Source organism: Podarcis vaucheri (genome assembly GCF_965113315.1).
Source record: "Podarcis vaucheri genome assembly, chromosome: 12".
NCBI classification, from domain to species: domain Eukaryota; kingdom Metazoa; phylum Chordata; class Lepidosauria; order Squamata; family Lacertidae; genus Podarcis; species Podarcis vaucheri.
Window position 1 is genome coordinate 50402342 of NC_138750.1, and position 23721 is coordinate 50426062.

A 23721-nucleotide genomic window follows, 5' to 3' on the forward strand; every position below is an offset into this window, starting at 1 on the left:
TTGGACTCGATGGCCCTTGTGGTCTATTCCAACTCTATGATTCTATGGGGGGACATGACTGAAACCAGGGAGCCACTCCCAGACACTGTAGACAATACTGTGCTAGATGAAACAATGGTCTGACTCAGTCTCCTCCGCTCCTGTTCTCTACCTTATTTGACCTTGCAGATTTGGTTTTTCTCATGAGGATAAACTTCCCCTTAAGAGACCCCCAGAAAAACATTGGGATATAAATGTAGCAAGTAAAAAAATGCTTGTGTACATGCATGCAATGCATTTCAAAATAGTTCACCGAAGCATAAAATCACAGTATTGGATGAATCTAGACATCATATAAAAACCACTCCAGAATTCCATTCCAGCTGCTCATTACAAGAACTCTGCAACTAAGAAACAGCGCCTAAGTTTGCTTTTTGCCCTCCTCCCTCCCAATCCCTTTTCCTTTTGTGTCATGTCTTTCAGTTTGTAAGTTTGAGGCAGCGACTGTCTGTCTGTAAACCGCTCTTGAAGCCTTTCTTTGGCTTTAGAACAGGATAAAAATGTTATAGATAAAAGAATAAATAAATAAATCAGCTGAATAAAGGCAGAATAATCCATCCGCAAAAGCCAATGAAAAAAAAACAAACCCCTACATCAAAACCACCCAATAATTTTAAATATCTATTACATCCATTTACAAACCATCTATTGCTTTTTACTGCGTATTTTAGGTGCTCTTGTAAAGGATCGCTGTGCTTATTTTATTCTAGCTCCAACTGAACTGCTACTTTCTGGACATTTCCCTCTGAACCCAACACAGTTTTCCCCTCCCAACTCACATAAAGTCCATACCATAATAAAATTTGTCAATCTGTAATGTGCCACAAGACTATTTGTTCCTTTTTTTTCCTGCAACAGATAAATAAATCTCCTTTTAGAATCTATAAACTGCTTTAATCAGGAAAGTGACACCCTAGAGAATCAACACAGTCTTCTTAAATTTTAAAATCAGTGACTGATACCCAAAAATCCTCTAAACAGGTTTGATGGCATTTGTGCAACACAGGGCTTAACGACTTGCTCCCCTCCTTCCTAAAAGCAACTTCTTCGCACTCAGTATGGAGTAATAGTGTTGGGAATCAATAAGAGATAAAATTACAAGGAAAAATATGGCTAACATTTATTAATAATACTAACATTTAGGGAACCCATCTCGGAATTTTCCTGGGGAAAAAGAAATGATTGATTCTGAGACACTTTAACTTAAGAAGAGTTTGGATTTGATATCCCGCCTTTCACTCCCTTTAAGGAGTCTCAAAGCGGCTAACATTCTCCTTTCCCTTCCTCCCCCACAACAAACACTCTGTGAGGTGAGTGAGGCTGAGAGACTTCAGAGAAGCGTGACTGGCCCAAGGTCACCCAGCAGCTGCATGTGGAGGAGCAGGGAAGCGAACCCAGGTCACCAGATTACAAGTCCACCGCTCTTAACCACTACACCACGCTGGCTCTCAGTATTAAAAGAAATACTGTTTAACTGAAAGTGGAGAAGATGGATGTTCGCATGGACCAAAGGTTTTAAGTAATCATATTTTATTCTTTTATGTAAACAGCAGAAGGAAAATTAGAAGTTCCTTTTCTGTATTTTTTTGCTAATGTTTCTTTTCTTTTGCTTTATTTTATTTTCTCTTTCTCTCTATTTCCTCTCTTTATTTCTATTGTTCCTTTCTTTTCTTCTTGTTTTCCTCCTTTGTTTTGTTGTTCTCCTTCCCTGTCTAGGGAAGCTTTTAATGACTGATGTTTTAACGTATTTTTAACCTTTTGTAGGAAGCCGCCCAGAGTGGCTGGGGAAACCCAGCCAGATGGGCGGGATATGTATGTATGTATGTATGTATAAATAAATAAATAAATAAATGCTTGTTTTTGCAATTTCACTGTATTATGGGGAAGTCTCATTTTTTAAAAGAGCAAATTCATTTTTGTGAGCTTCAAATTTTGAAAACACAAAAGGGGTGTGTATGTGTTAAGGGACCCAGAAGGCTATCTTGCTGAAAAAATGATAGCAAAACAACTTCAAGGTCTGCTGTCTGTGCAGGACCAACCACACAACACAAAATACCGTATTTTTTGCTGTATAAGACTCACTTTTTTCCTCCTAAAAAGGGGAAATGTGTGTGCGTCTTATGGAGCGAATGCAGGCTGCGCAGCTATCCCAGAAGCCAGAACAGCAAGAGGGATTGCTGCTTTCACTGTGCAGCGGATCCCTCTTGCTGTTCTGGCTCCTGAGATTCAGAATATTTTTTTTTCTTGTTTTCCTCCTCCAAAAACTAGGTGCGTCTTGTGGTTGTGGTCTTACAGAGCGAAAAATAGGTAAGTTTATGCAATGCACATTCAACTTTGTAGCTCACATTCCCATGCCATTGCTTAGGAAAAAGGTACCAGCTAATATACAAAATGGCAATTCAAGTAACATTGTTTCAACATTTAAAACAAGAAGATAGCATTGTGCAAATGTGTTTCGTAATGTGAGCAGTACTGTATGTCTGAATGGACCCCTCAGGATAAAAACTTTCCCAAGAGGGTAAACTAACACCACTTATTTTGGGTTGCCATCTTTCAAAAAGTAAAACACCGAATGCAAAAGTTGTTCAGCTTTAAGGAAATTCGGCAAAAACTAGACTTCCGACATGGGCTGCCATACATCCAGATTTCCCCAGCCATTTCTGCTTAGACACTGGATTCCGACTACCATAATCCGGTTATATCCAGGAAATTCCAGACGTATGGCAACCCTAACTTATTGCAGCCTCCATTCTGGACTACAAACCCCATCAGCCTCAGCCAGCATAGCCAAAATGTCTGAAGGGCACCGGGTTGGCAAAGACTGTCGCAATGTGTCTTTGAAACAAAATAAAAAAAAAATCCTTCCAGTAGCACCTTAGAGACCAATGAGTTTGTTATTGGTATGAGCTTTCATGTGCATGCACTGAAGTGTGTATCTGAAGAAGTGTGCATACACACGAAAGCTCATACGAATAACAAACTTAGTTCGTCTCTAAGGTGCTACGGGAAGGAATTTTTTTATTTTGTTTCGACTATGGCAGACCAACACGGCTACCTACCTATATCTAGAACAGGGGTCTGCAACCTTTAAGACAAAAAGAGCCACTTGGACCCGTTTCCGAAGAAAAACAACAACCTGGGAGCCGCAAAACCATTGCGACATTTAAAGCATGCGCGCCGCTGCCCTCCGATCTGACAGCGGGCGGGAAGGTGATGTTGGGACGGTGCGTGACTAACGCACACACCGCCCCCATGCAACATCACAGCCAGTACAGCGCCCGCCACAGTGGGGAGTGTCGGGGCGCACAATGCGCCTCCTCCCCTCGCTAGTGTCCGCCCCGGAGCCACGGCAAAGGTGTAAAAGAGCCGCATGCGGCTCCGGAGCCGCAGGTTGCAGACCCCTGATCTAGAACAATGTCTCTTTGGTCACTCAACAGACAGTTGAATGCCCACAGCGGTCCTGTTGCCTCTTCGCATCAGAGGGTCTGGTTCACACTGTAGTCTTTAAAATACGTAGTGTTTGCCTGAGCTGCTACAGAGGGGTTTTTCCTGCAGTCTCTGTTATCCATGTTTAGCCTGTCTACAACAACCACAACACTGCCTCGTGCTTTCCACAGTTGCCCCTTATCATATGCAATTGTTTGTTTCAACATGGTACATGTATTTTAATATTAAGTGCCTCGGAGGATTATTATCAGTGTATATTAAGCATTGCGTTGCATACAACAGTGTATTTGCATTTATGTACCACCTTTCTGTCAAGGCACCCAAGGCGGCTCAGAGCTTTAAAATGCCTAAACAGATGAATCACATAAAAAGTAAAGTTGACCAGGAGTTGGAGGACAGTTCGACAAGAGCGGATTAATGCCCACCCACCGACCCCAATGCTGTTGGCTTTGTTTTGGTTGTTATATACAGCCACCTTCAGTACAGTGGTACCTCGGGTTAAGAACTTAATTTGTTCTGGAGGTCCGTTCTTAACCTGAGGTACCACTTCAGCTAATGAGGCCTCCCGCTGCTGGGTTAGCAGAGTCTGTAACCTGAAGCGTCTGTAACCCGAGGTACCACTGTATTTGCTTACACTATTGTTCATAATCCTGGACAAGGAAGATTCTAGTCAGTTTGCCCAGAGATGCCTGGCATCTGTCACCCCTAACACATGGCTTCCCTCCAGAAACCTGGCTCCTGAGCAGCGCTAGAAACTCAGATATATAGGTACCAAATGGTGCCTTAAACCAGGGTTTAAACAGAATGTCTAATTGCCATTTGGGGGCCAGGCAGCTCGAAAGTTGTATTTTTCAATACCATTTTTTGTTCCTGAAATTCGTTCCAATTGTGCAGATAACATAACCCAGATAGATTTCCAAAGGATGCGCTGTTAGCGTGTGAAAACAGTCAGGATCCAAGGATCCCCTGGCATGTACCTCCAGATGGTGGAGACGTCAGGCACCATCCTGGCAACAGGGCATCTTCACTTGGTCGCTGGTGAATTCTGAACATTGCTCCTGATTGCACTCCAGATTACTGATTAGAATACAATAGTGGGCACTGAACCGAGAGCGGCAAGTGATCAGTAGCTGGACTCCTTCGAAACTGGATTTTATATACAGTGGTGCCCCGCAAGACGAACGCCTCGCAAGACGGAAAACCCGCTAGTCGAAAGGGTTTTCCATTTTGGAGGCGCTTCGCAAAACGAATTTCCCTATGGGGTTGCTTCGCAAGACGAAAAAATCTTGCGCGTCCCCGCGGGTTTTTTCCGCTCCCCCCCTTTTCCTAAGCCGCCTATCAGCTGTTCCGCTGAAAAACCCGCTTAACAGCTGATCACGGAAAGCCGCTAGACCGCTGTAGCGCTAATCCACTAGGCTGTCAATGGGCTTGCTTCGCAAGACGAAAAAACCGCTAGACGAAGAGAATCGCGGAACGGATTCTTTTCGTCTTGCGAGGCACCACTGTACGTGGGGTTATTTAATCCTAGGCAAAGGGGCCACTGACAATAACACACAACATTGCAAGAACAAAAGAAACACCTACTTCAAAAATTGTCAGGGGCTTATGATGACGAAGGCCAATGATTTATGCAGACGTCAGAGATGCTGGGATACTAGACAGGAACAAGGAGAGGAAAAAATGGAATCAAATGACAGCCATGTGAGTTTACGAACGCAAGCCTGTCACCTGAACCAGCAACGGCTGGGCTCTGATGCATCTGCTGATCTTACAGCTTTGTTCTGTCTATAATGCTTTTTTTATTTATTTGGGAGGCCGAGATGACTCAAAGAAAATTCATCCATAGGGCAGGAATACTGTGGCAACCTCTGATTCCCAGCATAGTCAGAAGGACCCATCATGGGCAACAGCTGTTGCTAGATCTGATTTCATGCAACTAGTCTAATCCTCTTCCCTTTTCAAAAAAAATTTTTTAGTGCTTTTTCACATCTATCCCCCCCCCCCGTTGTTTAAGGTAAACTATTGACCATCATAAGATCCTGTGAAAGCAAATTCCCTTCAATTATGTGGAAGAATAATTTATTCCATGGTGTGTGTGTGTGTGTGTGTGTGTGTGTGTGTGCTTGTGTGTGTGTGTGTGTGCGCGCGGGCTACTTATGCTAATAGTGACAAAACAAAATCTTAAATCCTGCCATAACAGCAAATAAGGGCTTATTGGGATTGCATTCAAATGGCATTTTATTCCACCTTCCCAACATTTCTTTATATCTTCCTGTTTCATGTGATGTAAAAGCCCCTTCTGGAAATATGGGGGGGGGGGATTGTTTGCAACCCTTTTAACTTGGAAAATTGCAGAAGGTTGCACTGTAATTTTCCTGCACTTTTCCTGATATGATGAAATGTGGAGCACTATCCCAGTACCCAGTTCTTTCCTGCCGTTTAAAATTTTTTGAGATGTGGCAGCATATTGATCAAAGATTCGCAGTTCCATAACACAGCAGCTACTGCAGTGCAAAAGGAACATTAAAATCAGGATAGAAGCGCTAGCATTATAACCAGTGAAACATATGCGATAAGATTCCACACCTGAATGTCGCCTGGGAGGCAAAATGCACAGGACTGCATCGACACCACGCATTTAAAGCACATCAGTTTGCTCAATGAATCCTGGGACAGTAGTTTGTTAAGGGTGCTGGGGACTGAAGCTCTGTGAGCGGTAAACTACAGTTCCCAGAACTCTCTGGGAGAAAGCCATGTGCTCTAAGTGTATGGTGTGGGTATCATGAACATGAATGGGAGTAACAAGAAACGGCTGAAAAAAGATCTGCAGAGTCAATGCCTATATTTGGGACCTTAGGGATATATTATTATAGTTGTATTTAATTTTTTTATATCCGGTCTTTTTCCCAGACCAGGACTAAGGCAGGTTCTGGCTAAAGGCAGAAACTACAGGGAAATCAGCAAGACCAGGGAGTGGAGTTTGGATTGGATTTGATATCCCGCTCTATCACTACCCGAAGGAGTCTCAAAGCGGCTAACATTCTCCTTTCCCTTCCTCCCCCACAACAAATACTCTGTGAGGTGAGTGGGGCTGAGAGACTTCACAGAAGTGTGACTGGCCCAAGGTCACCCAGCAGCTGCATGTGGAGGAGCGGAGACGTGAACCCGGTTCCCCAGATTACGAATCTACCGCTCTTAACCACTACACCACACTGGGAGAAAGGTTCCTAACACCAAACTATCAGAATGAAGGACGTGCTAAACAGAGGCTTCTGGCTCAGGCTTGCTTGCTTGCAGAAGTAAAAAAAAAAAAAAAAAAGGCACTGTTGCTCTTTGTTAGGTTGCCTTTGCATCACCCTGTCCTGTGTGTTTTGACACACATTTTACCAAAAAGGAAAAAAAGAAAACTTTCAGTTTTTAAGCCTGCAACAGGTAAAGAAAAGAAAAGGTATCTTCGTGCAATAATATTTAAAAGGCAGAACTGGCAGTGCAGAGAGTGGCTAGAGCTGGCTAGGAGGAAAGGCCTGCTGTGCCTTCGGTAGCCAACGTGGTACCCTCCAGATGTTGGGACTCCCAACTCTCACCAGCATGTCAGCAGTCAGGATTAAGGCGGCTGTAGTTCATCACATTGGCTACTTTGTGCTATGTGTTTGCTAAAACAGGCTGCTGTCAGATTACTGGGCGCTTGGGTTGTGAAGGGGCCATAGCTCAGTGGTGGAACACACGCCTTCCTATTAGGAAGTTCTCCAGGTAGGAGATCTAGGAAGAACCTCTACCTGAGATCCTGAATAACTGCAAACAATCACAGTAGACAGAACTGGGCAAGATGGACCAAAGGACAGAAAGTTGCTTGTTCACTATGCATTTGGACAGGTAACCAAATTCTGCACGGTGGCTCCTGAGACCGAGGAGCAGGTTTTTGTCTATGTTTGGATACGACTGGATGCACTGATCTTTTTGTTTCTTCAAGTTACAGAGCAGCACTGGGTACGAGGCTGCTAATATATTCATAAACAGGACACCAAAAATATTATTGCATGAGGTACTGTATAAGTAAAATATTTATAATTCTTCGGCCACACCACTTCTTCCATGTCTTATTTAAAGCCATTTAACTGCAAAAGAATCAACCCATCATTTTGCAGTAGTGCCATGCCCTTGCTCACAATACTGGTACAGAGCAACACGTCACAGTGGTGTACTGCTATAGCAATGGCTCCTGACCATTTCTCTGCAAAGGACAGAAAGCCACAGCACTGAGCCTTTTGCTTTTCAGCAAATTTTAAGATGCAGCTTACCAATACGACCCAGAGTTGAAACGGCTGCAACCCAGCAAAGAGTCACACCTCACTTTGTGGAAAACCACAGTTGCTGCAAGCACCGAAGGGCAAGAGATGATGACAGATTATGAAATAAAACCTGTTTCGCCTTTCTCACAAACAATTCAGAGAGAGGGGCCAACAATGGAACAGAAACAGATTGAAGTGGATCCAAAAGAAGGAATTCAGCTGTGTGCTAATGCGATCATGCTGTCAAATGCAAGCTTTTCTACTCACTTGCTGCAACACACTGCTCTGGGGTTTTTCTTGACCCCCAGAGCCAATTTGGGAGGGAATTCCTGTTGCCTCCCGCAAGAGCCACTATTTCGTTGAATCTGGCCCAAAATCTCCTCCTGAGGGATGCTGCTTGCAATACAATGTAATATATGACAAATTATTATCAAGCAGCTTTGGGGGGTTGTTGTTTTTGAGGATTGCATTTCATCCTATTATCAAGCCCAGAATTTCTTTGTCAATAAAAGCGGGTTCTTAAAACAAGCCTCCAACACTACAACATGCAGCTTTATCGTTCAGTGCTCATACACCTTAAGATGTGTATCAATGCTTGTTCCAAGGAGGAACTGGCTATGGCTTCAGAGAATGGACAAGAATAAGGGGAGGGGGAGAGAGGGGGGGAAGGGTTGCAGAGGAAGTGCTTTTGTCTGCCTTCTACAGAACATCAAAGGCTTCTTCCCTGCTTCCTTCCATAGCTATTGATTGAAGGGAGAAATAGGGCCCATGTATACGTTTGAGAGGATGGTTCACATGTGTGCAGACTTGTGACTGGATGTGTCTTGGGATGCTACATGTGTGTATATTTGGCTATCTCTGGGTGCAAAGGAGAGCAAATATCTACAGTGGTACCTTGGGTTTCAGACGCTTCAGGTTACAGACTCCGCTAACCCAGAAATAGTACCTCAGGTTAAGAACTTTGCTTCAGGATGAGAACAGAAATCGTGCTCCCGCGGCGAGGCGGCAGCGGGAGGCCCCATTAGCTGAAGTGGTGCTTCAGGTTAAGAACAGTTTCAGGTTAAGAACGGATCTCCGGAATGAATTAAGTTCTTAACCCGAGGTACCACTGTATTTATCAAAGTAGAGGAAAGAGAGGGAAGGAGTGTGTATTTTGGGGAGGGGGGAGAGAAGAGAGAGACAAGAGCAGATATCTTGATTTTGGTACAGTCATGGTTCCAGACTGAAGCAGAAAAAAGGAGGAATTGAAGTACCCAACATGCCACATATTACTGATGTTTCTACGGACCTACAGATCTATACGTTTTCTTAGCACCAACTGTTAAGTAGGATGTCAGAGAATTTCACCAGAAACAGAAATGAGAGCAGAAATTGCTGCAATGTGCATGTTCAGGTGAGGTCAAGAATGGAAATCATGCAAGCAAACGGGGGCTGTATTAACTACCTTTATGTTTTTAGACTACAAACATTATGCAAACAATGGTAATGTGCAATACATACGTGATTTATTTAATCACACTCAACGCACACGTCCCAAAGTGATGCACAACAAAACTAGCGAAGAAACAGTGAAAACAACACAAAAACCAAACCAACAGATATATTTTAAATAAACACAAAAAACCAATACAAAATAGACACCCATGGCAAGAGACTCATTCATCAAACTGAAAATCTGTCGGGGAGAAATGTCTTCAGTTTCTGGAAAGTGGGGATTGAGGGTGCCTGTCATATCTTGATGGGGGCAGCCATACGGAAAGCCCTGCTTTGTGTTACTGTAGAGTGAGCTTCTGATATCTTTAGAACTTGCAGGAAAAGCTCTCCAGCAGACCGCAGTGACCTACTGGATATATAAGGGATACGGTGTTCGAAACTCCCATTGTTCTAGGTGTATTTTGCGACAGGGAATTTCATTAGCGTGAGCAGTTTCTGAGCTCTGGGCGCAGGACTGCGCCTAAGATTTCAGATTAAAACTGCAGAGTGGAAGGAAAGGGGGAACCTTTTTCTGCCTCCCCACTTCTAGCTACTCTCTGAAGGCTGGAGAAGAGACCCTCTTAAGAATATTAGGGGGGTAGGCAGGGGAGGGACTAGACCATGTGAAAAATGAACATAATAATTTAGCTGCAGCTCGTTCATTTTCAGCTTTGTATTCTTGTCATTAAAAAAGCACGCCTAGGCATTCCATTGTTGTGCACATAACCTAGGTCTAAGGTGCCATTTAGCTCCTAGTTTTCACATCTCAGTTTCTAACACTGAAGGGATAAGGCGATCCTTCAAGTTAACAGCCCTGTTAGCACCAACACCTTGAACTTGACCAGGTAGGAGACTGGCCCTGGCTACCAATTCCTCAAGCAAGGTGTTATATGGCTGCAGTATTTTGCCCCCCCCCCCAACCCAGCCAAGTTAGGAACAAATTGAAAGAAACTCTGATGGGAAGGTACAACACAGCTTCAGGTTGTGTTGGGGGCCACACACAGAGCCCACCTGTGCCAAGGTATGCCACAATCCCCTGATGGAGTCTGGCCACCCACGTAGAGGACCGACCAACTCAGATAGGTTATAGATCTTAAAATGGAGCTTTAACTGCTAAGAGGGATAATTACTGAACGCCGAGATTTGACTCCGCTCCCAGCTGGGACACATGCAGCAAGAAGCTCACAGTGAATGGCCAGCTGCATGAAAAGCTTGCAATTTGATCCCTGTCCTACCAAGGTCCCTAGAGGCAACCACCACCTACTGGATGCAGTCCAACCATCTGCAAAAAGTCGAAAAGTGTGTCAAGCGGAGTAGTGGACAGGATATCTATATTCGGCATCAAGGAGATGCCTGCATGACACTTCTTGCCCACCACATGGGTGGTTTGTGTTGTCAGCTATGACAACTTGTTTTTAGAGGTTGGGAAGTCTGGATCTAGGCACCTGCCTACCCACAACAGGTGTCAAAGATTAAAGCACTCATCATTTGTTCAGCAAGCTCGTCTTGTAGATAGTAAAAAGATCACTGATATTTGGTACAGTGGTACCTTGGTTTAGGAACTTAATCCGTTCCAGAAGTCCGTTCTTAAACCAAAGCGTGCTTTCCCATAGCAGCGGGAGACTCAATTTACAAATGGAACACACTCAACAGGAAGCAAAACATGCTCATATTTCAAGCCAAAGTTCACAAACCAAAACACCTACAATGGTACCTCAGGTTAAGTACTTAATTCGTTCCGGAGGTCCCTTCTTAACCTGAAACTGTTCTTAACCTGAAGCACCACTTTAGTTAATGGGGCCGCCTGCTGCTGCCGCGCCGTCGGAGCACAATTTCTGTTTTTATCCTGAAGCAAAGTTCTTAACCTTCAGGTTAGCGGAGTCTGTAACCTGAAGCATATGGAACCTGAAGCGTATGTAACCTGAGGTACCACTGTACTTCCGGGTTTGCAGCGTTCTTATCCAAGTTGTTCATAAACTAAGCTGTTCTTAAAACCAAGGTGCCACGGTACTTGGACAGAGGCCTTCAGGTTTAGTTTGTTTCCCAAGATCATTTTTTGCACAGGACTATAGTTGCAGTTCCAGACCTTTCTTTAGTCTCATCTCTGCTTTCCCTTGACTCTTGCTGTGGTTCAAGACAACTCTGTTCCTATTTTGGTCACACCTTGACCTATATGTTTTCTTCATTCCAGTTTTATCCTGCCTTTCTTCAAAGGAATTCAGACTGGCGTACACACCTCATACAATCCACCTTATAATCTCACAACAATCCTATCAAATAGGTTAGGCTGAAAAAGAGTGACTGGCCCAAGTTCAACCGTCGAGGTGTATGGAAGAGCCGAGATTTGAACCCGAGGCTCCCTAGCCCTGGCCTTACACTCATTATTCCGTAACACCTTTCCAAGGTTATAGTAAGGTTATTCACAAACCGTTCTCCAACATTGCCTATTTTTGTTATAACAGATTTATTCATTTGCTGACACATTAAGATCTTTTAAATATGTATATATGTATATTTGTTGGCCACCTTCCAGTAGCTTTAGTACAGAAATTATTTCAGCAATTTTGCCTTACAGAACCTTTTATTTTGGCTGCCCCAAATGTCATATTTTCCTGCGTATTTTGAGATGCACCTCTACAACACCACGAACCCTTCATTTTTAGCTGTTGTGAGCCGCCCTGTACTCTTGAAGAAAAATGGGGAAGGAAGGCAGTTTTTTAAAATGTGTGCAGGCTTTCAACAGGAAGCCATATAAATGGAATAAACTATTCCTGCGTTGGTATGTAAGCAAACACTAATGAACCACATAACTTTCAGAAAAGTTCCCAATCAAAATTTAAAGACTCCTAGTAAATTTAGAATTTGCAACTTACATACCATAACAGGAAGGACTATAATGAATCCCATGGAGTCTTGGTCACTGGATTTTACTCAATGCAGGTTTTAAGGAGGTAGGAGTAACATTTATTGTAACTGATCTAGTTTCTCACGTGTTATAAGTAAATCCAGACCCAAGTCTGGCTTATCAGATCAAAGCACCCTTCTCATATGTTATCTAGGTCTAAGATGCGAGTAAGTGAACGGTAACATCTGAAACGACTCTTGAGCAATAAGTCATTAGACTAATCCAATGCAATGTCCACCCTTAAATCTTTATCAAGAAGAAGCGCTGAGATCTATTCCAGGCATGCAGTACAAGCCTATGCACATTTACTCAAAAGCTAAGTAACACTTTCAATGGAACTTGCTCCCTGCTATGTGAGCATAAGGGTGAAGCCTTACTTACACATCCTTCTTTAAGATATGAGCAGATAAGCGGCCCCCAAAATAAAATTATAATGGTATTAAAAACACATGAACAAAAATCACTCGCAGCTACAAATTACTAGGACAGTAGTTCAAAACAAAAACACATATTAGTTTCTCAAACTCCGCTTATCATTTGTGCTTTTTCATCTGTGAATATGGGAACAGGCACAGCATGCTGTTCCTACTATTATTCAAATAAAAATCTCGATACAAAAAGTTCCAAAGTGGATCGTGCAATGCAGCAAGAGAAAGGGGCTGTTCTTTGCCAGCAGCTGATTGCCACGTACAGATCTGGGGCTGCTTAAATCCCATTCGCATGCATGCAACACCCATTTAATTAGGCCTTTCATCCTGTTGATGCACGTGCAAATCGTGTATCCTTGCTCATGCTCTACTGCTCTGGATCAAACCCCTATCATTAAGGAAACGTGTAACCTGGGCAAAAAGCCAAGGCACACAGACGACTGCACAGCTCACATCCAAAGAAACAGCTTTTTAAGTCGAACTTAACTCAATACAATCGGGATTTGCTTTGTAAATAGTCATTGCATTTTCGAACTTGGTGAAGCTTCTCCCGATTTACATTTGTGGATTTCTAGCTGACTGCCAAGTGGAAGGATCTTATGACGAAACCTTCCAGGCCCACAGACAGGGCTTAGGATGGCAGAAGGCATGTTTTGCAAACAGAAGTCCTAAGGTCCAAATCCTGTTGTCGCAGGAAGGAAGACTGGGAAAGACCTCTGGCTTGAGGACCTGGAGAACCAATGCTAGCCTGTTTATACAATTCTGGGTTAGATGGACCAAGTGTGTAAGGATGCAATCCTAAGCACACTTACTCTTGGGAGGGCTGCTTTTGAGGATACATGCACAGGACTGCACTGTATCAGGTTAATAGGAAGGGTAGGCAAGGGGTGAGAAACATTGTTTGCTTCCAGATATTTATGTATTTTGTTTGTAAAAAGCACCCTCTATAATTTTCTTGAAGAATAAAAGGTAATTGTTAAATACAGTACAAACATGGAATCTCCCTTGTTAACATCACAAAATCTGAGCCATGCCATCTAGTTTCTGGCTGATATTTCTATTTATTTAAGACATTTTTTTTTTGCACCACCCCATTGGATATCAGAATTCACGGCAGTGTACAGATATGACCACCACAGCTATGAATATCAAATAAGATGCATGGCATGTGATTGATGCTGTGGGTTGTACCCTATGAAAGTTCATGGCCAGATATCCAATATAGCTTGATCTGCATGAGAAGGAAGGCAGTAATGCAATGGCAGAGCCCTGAAGAACCGGCAGAATAGATGATAAAATTTCAGACTGAAGGCAGGGGAGGCATCACTTTTTAATCCTTCCCTGTGAGGGAAATATATTCCTGAAAATAACAAAACTAGCAGAGCCAGAAGAGAGCTGGGAAGGAAACCTATGTGTGCTCTTCCAAAAACATGAGGGAACATTAAAAAAAATAATATTCCCACTTGCAAGCTGCAATGATTCCATCTATTCTACCACCTTCGTTCTGTTGCATGTACAGTGGTACCTCGGGTTACATACGCTTCAGGTTACATACGCTTCAGGTTACAGACTCCGCTAACCTAGAAATAGTGCTTCAGGTTAAGAACTTTGCTTCAGGATGAGAACAGAAATTGTGCTCCGGCAGCGTGGCAGCAGCAGGAGGCCCCATTAGCTAAAGTGGTGCTTCAGGTTAAGAACAGTTTCAGGTTAAGTACGGACCTCCGGAACTAATTAAGTACTTAACCCGAGGTACCACTGTTATAGGCCAGCCCTAAAGGAGCCATGAGATTATTTGGCCCAGTTCACACAGCTTGCCAGGATACTACCCCTACACAGGCTGAAGAAGTGAGTGTTAGGTCACAATGCATGTTAGGTGACTTGGGCTTCTGAGGGTGGAATCTCTCTCCTCCGTGACGGTGCCAGCCCAGGAAGTTACGTGAACACAGTCATCAAGTTTATAAAAGTATATGCTTCTATCATTCTCCCCATAAGGCGGCCCTTTCCGTTTCCCCTTATCGTTTTGTCCTGTTCCAATTCATGCATCTTTAATGATTAAGAATGTGTTCTCCTTCCTTCTAATGTATTCTTCCTCCATTTTATACGCAGGTAAAGGATCCCCATACATGCTCCCCGCTTGCAATCTTCTGAAACCCTACCTCTTCTTTCCGCTAGGCATCCTCGCCTCTTTTTATAGACAAAATTTAAAATTATTAGGGAGCTGGGATTTTTTGCCGCTTTTGTGCAGCAGCGAGCGGTACCGCGCTGCAAGCAGCCAGCATTCATATGCGTTCTGTGTAAATAAATAATTGTCGTAACATCCAGTCGAAACTGCGGGAGGAATTCAGAATGGCAGAACATAATTACCCAGCCTGGAAGCCAGCCAGATCACAGTGGTTGACATCCCTGTTCTAGTGAGATCTTTGAAAGTGCAGTGATTAGTTACAATGCTTCACATAATTAAATGAGAATATGAGTGAACGTTCAAAACGGAATTCAGAAATATCTGTCACCAATTCATTATCTACCAGAACAGCAAAATGGTGCCATTTTAGTGATTTATCTTTAATGGCACCAGCACTACAGTCCAAAAATACATGAGCTGGAGCCATCGTTTAAATACACGAGGAAGGCGGGAGACAAACACATCATAAAAAATAAAAATGACATTTCCCCCCTATAATTTGGGAGTTGCTTTAAGAAGCATTAAATGAGCAGACCTATCACAGAATTTCATTAATTCAGCACAGGATTGGCACAGTAATTACTAGGAATAATTTTTATTGGTAAAATCTTGGAGAAAAGCTGTTTTGTTTAGTTTTTCCCCCACCGTGAGGGAGAAACAAATCACCTCATAACGTTTTTAATTTTAACAAGTTTTCATCCATACAAATTAAGCGGCACATAATAAGCCTCGGCAACATATTCAGATTGCTATTACTTAAAAACATCAGATCCAGATATTAAATTTATTATTAAACTGTGGTGGCATATCTAAAAAGGCAATTCATTAGTTAATACGAAGATATGTAATTGGGCACTGATTGCCTCTCACTACATTTAAGTCGTGGAGAGAATTTAGCAACGGAGCAGCGTCTACTGATTAAAAGCTGCGGAGGGAGGGGGAAATCAAGCAAGACAAGATGGCAAAAAGATTGGGGGGGGAGGGCTTAAAAAACAAACCCACAGCAACAAAATGGCAGCAAAGGCACCCACCCTGCACCCACACTGTCATGTGATGCAACTGTGCCGTGAAATGCCAATGAGAGTTGGTGCATAAAGTTGTGGCACCTAGGCTAAGGCTTGGATCCTAACTCCCCCACCCCACCCATTCCCATAAACTGAAGAGGAGTTGTACTCCATGCATGCAACTCTCCTACTGCATGGAATGAAACTTGCAATCTGGGTCTATTTTATATCTGCTCCAAGACTGGATTCTGTTCCTAGATTGTATAAAAGGCTCTACTCGGTTGCAAACCAATATCTTTTAATGATTATAACGTACTATGACATATTGTTACAACTAATTAGTAGACATCCTTGTTCAGGAAATGTATGAAGTATGCAATGGCAAAACCGATTTAAATCAATGGCTTACAGTACAGTCAAACACACACCAGGTCAGACGTGAGTCCCAATGAGTTTGGAGGGACTTTACTGCAAGGTAGGTGCGTAAAGGGATTGCAACCTTAGATCATGTTTTTTTTCCTTGGCAATTTAAATAATGGTTTTAACTTGCCTGGATTTAAATTAATCCACTCAGTTCCCTGGACAAAATGTGACATCTGTAATAAATAATGAGTGGTTGCCCTTGCTTTGGGAGGGAAGAGTGCAAAGTACAAGTCAATGTATCGGGTATACATAAGGCCCATGGTTCAGTCCCCAGGATCTGCAGCGAAAGATTTTTAGGGCATATCCACACCATATATTCAAAAGTGCATCCTTCAGTATACCTGAAGGAGCATCTCCACCCCCATTGTTCTGCCTGGACACTGAGGTCCAGCACCAAGGGCCTTCTGGCAGTTCCCTCACTGCAAGAAGCAAAGCTACAGGGAATCAGGCAGAGGGCCTTCTCGGTGGTGGCACCCGCCCTGTGGAACACCCTCCCACCAGATGTCAAGGAAATAAACAACTACCTGACATTTAGAAGACATCTGAAGGCAGCCCTGTTTAGGGAAGTTATTAATATGTGACATTTTAATGTATTTTTAACCTTTGTTGGAAGCCACCCAGAGTGGCTGGGGAAACCCAGCCCGATGGGCGGGGTACAAATCATCATCATCATACACACATTTAAAGCCCTCGACTTCCCCCAAAGGGACCTGTACTTCGTAGAGGGTACTGAGAAGTGTGTATTTGTAAGGGGCAAGCCAAAGTTCCCAGGATTCTTTGGGGCAAGTAATGTGCTTCAAATGTGTGTTGAATGCATTTTAAATGGTGTGGATCTGCCCTCCGATAGCAACAGGGCCAGGACAAATTTGCCTGAGACCCTGGAGAGCAGGTGTCAGCCAGTGTAGACATGTTTTGACTGGATGAACCAATATTTCCGTAAAAGGCTGCTTCATATAGAAGATTACTGTATGACTCGAATACTATATTATACCATTAACACAGTGCTCCTAAATATTATTCTGTAATTTGATTATTTAAATCCTATATGGCTTAATATGTTGAAAAAATATCTCTTAAGTGGTGTACAAAAAAACTGAAGCGACAGCAGAACAAAATATTACAATAATAAACAGTTTTGTACAGAAATGTTACATTAATCCACAGCTACTAATATATATATATATAAAATCAATATCAATTCCTTTTCCTTCTGACACACTTCTCACCCTGGGTTCAAATGAATGCTCAACTCTCAAAAGTCTCACAATGAGACTCTACCCATTTGTCTGAACTCCCCTGAAATAATTGTAGGAAGCAATGTTCTGTTAAGAGACTCTCACCTCAAGCAGCACTGTAAGTATTGTTTCTGATTTTTAGTGAAAATAGCACAGAAATAGGTCAAGTTTCCCCTGTTTAAATTTCTCCTCTGCACTTTTCAATACTACAAGCCGTCTAGGGATCGCTGAATTGGTAGGGTCTCTTAATCTCAGTGTTGCAGATTCAAGCCCCACATTGGGGGGGGGGAGAGATCTGCATTGCAGGGGGTTCAGCTAGATGACCCTCAGGGTCCCTTCCAACTCTACAATTCCATGAAAAAAGACACTAACAATGGGAAACTTCTCTGTTTGCTATGGGCAAAATGGGGCATTAATGAAGAATTATTTGTGATATCACTCATCGCTTAATGCAGTTCTTTGGTAATCATCTAATGTAACATCTGGGAGGATAAAATGGTGAGCCCATCATTTGTTAACATTTCCTTCTCTCCCCTTTAAGTTGCCTGGTTATGTCTCATCCAACTAATTATAAATGTAATACAGTGGTACCTCGGGTTACATACACTTCAGGTTACATACGCTTCAGGTTACAGACTCCACTAACCCAGAAATAGTACCTCAGGTTAAGACCTTTGCTTCAGGATGAGAACGGAAATCGTGCTCCGGCAGCGCAGTGGCAGCAGGAGGCCCCATTAGCTAAAGTGGTGCTTCAGGTTAAGAACAGTTTCAGGTTAAGAACGGACCTCTGGTACGAATTAAGTACTTAACCTGAGGTACCACTTTATGTGAAAATTCTGTGGGTTTTTCATTATTAGATCAGGGGTCAGCAACCTTTTTCAACCGTGGGCCGGTCCACCTCAGACCATGTGGTGGGCCGGACTATATTTTGAAGGGGGGGGAAATGAATGAATTTCTATGCCCCACAAATAACCCAGAGATACATTTTAAATAAAAGGACACATTCTACTCATGTAAAAACACGCTGATTTCTGGACAGTCCGTGGGCCGGATTGAGAAGGCGACTGGGCCACATCTGGCCCACAGGCCTTAGATTGCTTACCCCTGTATTAGATTTTCCTATCGTGGAAAACAGCCATAACTGTTGACTACTAACGCGTATTTCCTGTTTCAAAATCCACCAATTTGCTTCTAAGCAGTTAGTAGAACACCCCCTAAGAGCAACCCGTCTACATTCTTAAAAGTCAACTTCAAAAGAAGATGGAAAACCCCAAACTTTGCTCAAATCTAACAAGTACCACTGAATCTCCTTTTCCCCCAAGGTACCTGATTTGCCAGTGAAGAAATGGAACAGGGCACATAGGAGGTCCCTTTCCTCCTGTTTTCAAATAAAAAGTTGTTTCTAAGAAGCATTGTTACCGTCACAAAAAGGGATCTCAACTTTGCCACTGGACTTTGTATAGTCTAGCAGTGAAGCATATCTTTCTTGCTGCTGTACCGGATTAACTTGTGGCTGCGCAAACTTGTTTGACGAGCCTAGCAAAACCCCAAAGAGATAGAGGAGATAAGATTTAAGGCAGTTTGCGAATACGAGACATTTTAAAGGTTTGTACTTCCTTTAACCTTAGCTACAGCTTCAAGATTTTTCACTCGATTATTATAGGAATCACAATTGCCTTCTCGCTCATTTCATTTCTCTGAGCTAATAAAGTAACTGGCACAGGTATGATCGATTCACGCTCCTTACAATTTCTGTCCCAATCCTAAATGATATGCAACCAAAAATTTAAAAAAAGAACAAGGAAGAAATAACTGTATAGTAACTCCAAAGGTCCATGACTTGCTCCCCTTAAAAGTAGAACAGCAAAATACAGAGTCTGGGAACATGTGAAACCTATTATGTGTTATGGTGATTTCGTCCTGTCTGCCTGAGCCCCTTTTCTCCCAGGCACTGGGTAACAGCTATCTGTTGTGACTGGGAACAACGGTAATTTCCCAGAGGAATGCTTAAATATCATTGTTGAATTTGTTCTCTACTAAAGCTTCTTGAAGAATAGCCATTTGCGTTCAAGGTCATGGTTTTTAACCCATAAAATACTCAGAACAGTTTGGGGCCTTAAAAGAATTGCCTAGAGGTTCGGGGTGGATAATTGTAGTTGACGTATCTTCTCAGGCAGAACTCGGGTGTTCAGTGCTGTGTCAAGCCAAGCAAAATATGCAACTGTGGGAACTAAGACATGGCCCCAACCTTCCCAAATTTTCATTCCAAACCAAGTTGCACACGGAACAGTTTGATGCTTCTTAAAACAACTAATAAAAATCTAGGGCCTCCTTCAGAGCAACAACGTATATGAGCAAACACAAGTCAGAGACACAGTTGGGGGAAAACACATACACAGCAAGTACCGTATTTTTTGCTCTATAAGACTCACTTTTCCCTTCCTAAAAAGGGGAAATGTGTGTGTGTGTCTTATGGAGTGAATGCAGACTGCACAGCTATCCCAGAAGCCAGAACAGCAAGAGGGATTGCTGCTTTCACTGCGCAGCGATCCCTCTTGCTGTTCTGGCTTCTGAGATTCAGAATATTTTTTTTCTTGTTTTCCTCCTCCAAAAACTAGGTGAGTCTTGTGGTCTGGTGTGTCTTATAGAGCGAAAAATACGGTATGTTGATAAATAGTACCAGTGCATTTTGATGCTTTATACACTTCTTACTCTATAATAAAGAAACATGTTTCATAAAGTATTTGGTCTAAAATAGGTATCTATTTTGCACCCACAGTACAAAAAACATTTTCATGCAAGGAAAACACAGAAGCAGTTTTTCACCATGTCTCACGCTTGTTTTAGGGTAAAGGGTGAGGAAATCTTTGGCCCTCCAGATGTTACTGAACTACAACTCCCAACATTCCTGGCAGCTGGCCATGTTTTCAGGGGCTGATGTGAGTTGCACTTCTGCCGCATCTGGAGGGTCAAAAGTTCCCCACCCGTTTCAGGGCATTCAGAGAACTCAACTATCTGGTGGTAACAGTGACTGAAAATTAGTCCTTGATAGCAGACTAATGGGACAACTCGAACCCCTAGCAGGCAGCAACGGAAGCTTAATTAGCCACTTTTATATCAACAGCTGTTCCATTTGCAAAAGCCATGGCGGATGGGTTATTTAAAAACCCTCTTCGCCATGCAAGCTGTTGTACCCCCATCAGAAGTCAACAGATCTAGGCTGGGCTGGTGTCCACCCATCTCATTTAGACCCCCTCCAGCATGGTGGATCAGAGGTTTGGATTGCTGGGTGAGACACAGGACTGGAATGTTTTAAAAGGATACACACACACACACACACACACACACACACACACACAAACATTTGTCCCCCACCACTACCACCCAACATGGACTGTTTATGGGCTCTAAATAGTTCCCAGCAGCAGTTGTACTTTCCTCTTGGTTTGTCCCCCTCTTCAACTCCCTATCTCTACAACGCATTGCTTCCTCTGGTTCCTGTTTTACAGATTATTCCCTACTTTACTCAACTTCCTTTAGCCACTGTCTCTTGGCCAGCTCTTCTAAGATTTCTCTTCCCTTAGCAAAGAGCACTGTGGGTTTCTTCAGAACCAATTCTCTTATTAGCCCTTTCTGGCAGCCCTTCTCTTTTTCTCAAATCCAGTTCCCCCAGCTCTAGCCGTAGGGTCCTCTTTCTCAGTCCGCTGCCTATTCTGCCTTCAGCGTCCTTGTTCCTGGTCTCCCCGATCATTATATTCCTGGAGCCTTTGCCCAATCCTCCTTGTGTGACATTTGAATCCCAGCCATATGGACAACTTTCCCTTCTCTCACAGAAGCTGGACTGCAAGCTATTTATTCGATGTCACTGAACCAATTCAGCCAATCATGCTTCATTACCACAAGTGCAGTACAGTATAATAAAAACGTATAATAGGTACATTTGTTAGGTTATTCTTTCACAAGGTTTCAAGGCAGGTTACCAACTACCAATTCAGTGTTGCTCAGGGTTCCTAAGCGACTTCACATCTCTTTCACAGCAGTGAGATTTGGTATGGTTGTCAACAAATTAAAGAATGTTTAGCTGATTAATTATCTGCCTTTTAACCAATTAATCCATTGTGTTTATATTTATTTGTGCTGTATGAAACTTCTACTAGTGTTTTTTGAGATAATGAGAAAAGTATAACGTAACTTAATAAACAAAGGTAGTACTTATGGTTAGGAGGAAAAAACATCTTAAGTATTTTCGTTTTCAATTTATTTCACAGCAACATACAATAACCCCAACAGATACAAAAGAAGTATACAATTCATTTACCACCCCACAGATTAAAATTTCTCTCCAACCAATTAATCAACTAAAGCTTTAGTTGATTCAGATTAGTCTACAGATTAAACAGATTAAAGCCCTACTACTCTGTGTTCTGAGCTATAATACTACAGCTCCACAAAGATTGATTGGCAGCAGATAAAGGACAAAATGTACAACTTCACAGAATGTACAATGAGTTTAGAAACCAGTGCCACAAGATGCAATGCTGAACACTGGCTTGGATGGCATGATGGCAGGGCGCTTAGACAAATTTGCGGCCAATCAGCCACAACAGCAAAATACAACCACCAGGTTTGGAGCTTGTGTGTGTGTGTAGCTATCAGTTCCTGCTGTGGGTAATCAGGAAGGGAAGGCGGTTGCCTCCACACACTGCTTGTGGTCTCCTTGAAAGCATCTGGCTGGCCACTGCAGGATGCAAGGCTAGACCAGACGGACCTTTGATCTGATCCAGCAACTAGGTCCTTATGTACTTATTCAGAGGTATTCATTACTCCCAATAGTCTCGGCAGTTCTGCTGCTCAACAATCGAATATATCCAGCGCTCTTGGGGCTACCTTTTTGTAATTCAAATGTTTCCTTGTGCCTGGATACGCAAGATTTGATTATTATTTCAAATTTGTGTGTTCTAATCTCATATCACACTAGTCTTGTTAGCCGCCCTGAGCCTGGCTTCGGCTGGGGAGGGCGGGATATAAATAAAATTTATTATTATTATCATCATCATCATCATCAGTGTGCTCCTCTCCTTTCTGTTCTTTGTCTCTCTCAGTTTTGCTTCCCCTCTCACACTTCTTCTGTGCATCTACTCTTCCTTTAGACAGCTGCATTTTGTCAACTTTCAAGTCCCAGCTCTCATTTCCTATGTCTCCACCCTCATCAGCTACTGCCTTCTCAAATGCCTGCATTCTGCTTTTCCAGGTCTTTGCTTTTTCTGTCCCTTCTCCCACAGACCCTTCTGCCTGCCCACCTCTTCCCAGGGATGAAAACAGCATGGCCAACATCTACCAAGGCACCATCTCTCTCCCTGTCTCAAAGAACCAGTACTTCGCCAGTCAAAGCGGGGCAGGTGAATGAAGGAGGACACTGGATGACTTACCCCCTAAATGATTTTCAAGGCTACATCAATGCTGTTTACATGGCAGAAATACATGGTTGCATTTGTCAGTCCTTCCTCCTTGCAAACTCAAATTGTGTTTTCCTAGGACTGGTCAAGCCACTGCTTGTTTCCAGCTTAGCTCCACCTACCACACCGCTTTATCTCCCGAGTGCTTACACATGTAAACCACTGTGACTGGAACGATTTTGAAATCTGATGTATCAATTACATACTGAACTGAAAATTAAACTCGTCTCAACAGAGGCCACCGCAGCTACCACCTGGACCTATTCAGTGCTCACTGCAGAACAAACATGCCAATTTTTAAAGCTGTCAGTTATATCAATTAAGCATCTCTCTGAGAAAGGCAAGTGTAAAGGTCAAAGTGGCTGATGGAAACAAGGAGGAAACAAAACCTTCTGCACTGTCAGAGAGGGCACAGTGTTGGCCTTGCAGTTGCTTCTGTCTCATTCTGCTTCTAAGATGCTTGGGGCCAATAGACTTGCCTACTGGACAACTTTATACATACATTTGGGCATGCTGTTGCATTCATTGTCATCGAATACATGATGCTTAACTGTAGGAAACACTAACTACGGTTTTTTTTTTTGCCTTAACCGATGGTCAGTGTTTTGTTTTTAATTATTTATTTTGTGCTTTCATCCTGTATTTTTATCTAGTGAACCGCTCTGAGATCTTCAGACAAAAGGTGGTAGGTATACTGTATAAATCTAATAAATAAGTGAGTGAGAAAACATACAACTCCATGTCTCTTTCCTTTCTCCTCTGCTGAATGGAAAGAAGCAAAGGTGTAGTACAGCAAGCAAGGATTTTTTCAAGAGACAGGGACACACACATTCACATAAA

General features: G+C 42.8%; 1 protein-coding gene across 14 annotated transcripts in view; it reads right to left on the reverse strand.

Moving 5' to 3' along the window:
- The window catches only part of ZMYND11 (zinc finger MYND-type containing 11), a 109340-nt gene that overhangs the window by 77009 nt on the left and 8610 nt on the right, over window positions 1-23721 (reverse strand). Inside the window, exons 1-2 of one of the 14 annotated variants that reach the window (XM_082192357.1) lie at window positions 18752-18888; window positions 5071-5140 (exon numbers count right to left, since the gene is read on the reverse strand). The exons of 10 other annotated variants lie outside the window; for them this stretch is intronic. The gene's annotated coding sequence lies outside the window, so the exon portion shown is untranslated. Of the gene's footprint in view, window positions 1-5070; window positions 5141-18751; window positions 18902-22854; window positions 22874-23721 lie in introns of those variants that run through there. 3 more of the 14 variants (XM_082192356.1, XM_082192359.1, XM_082192358.1) reach the window with 3 other exon arrangements.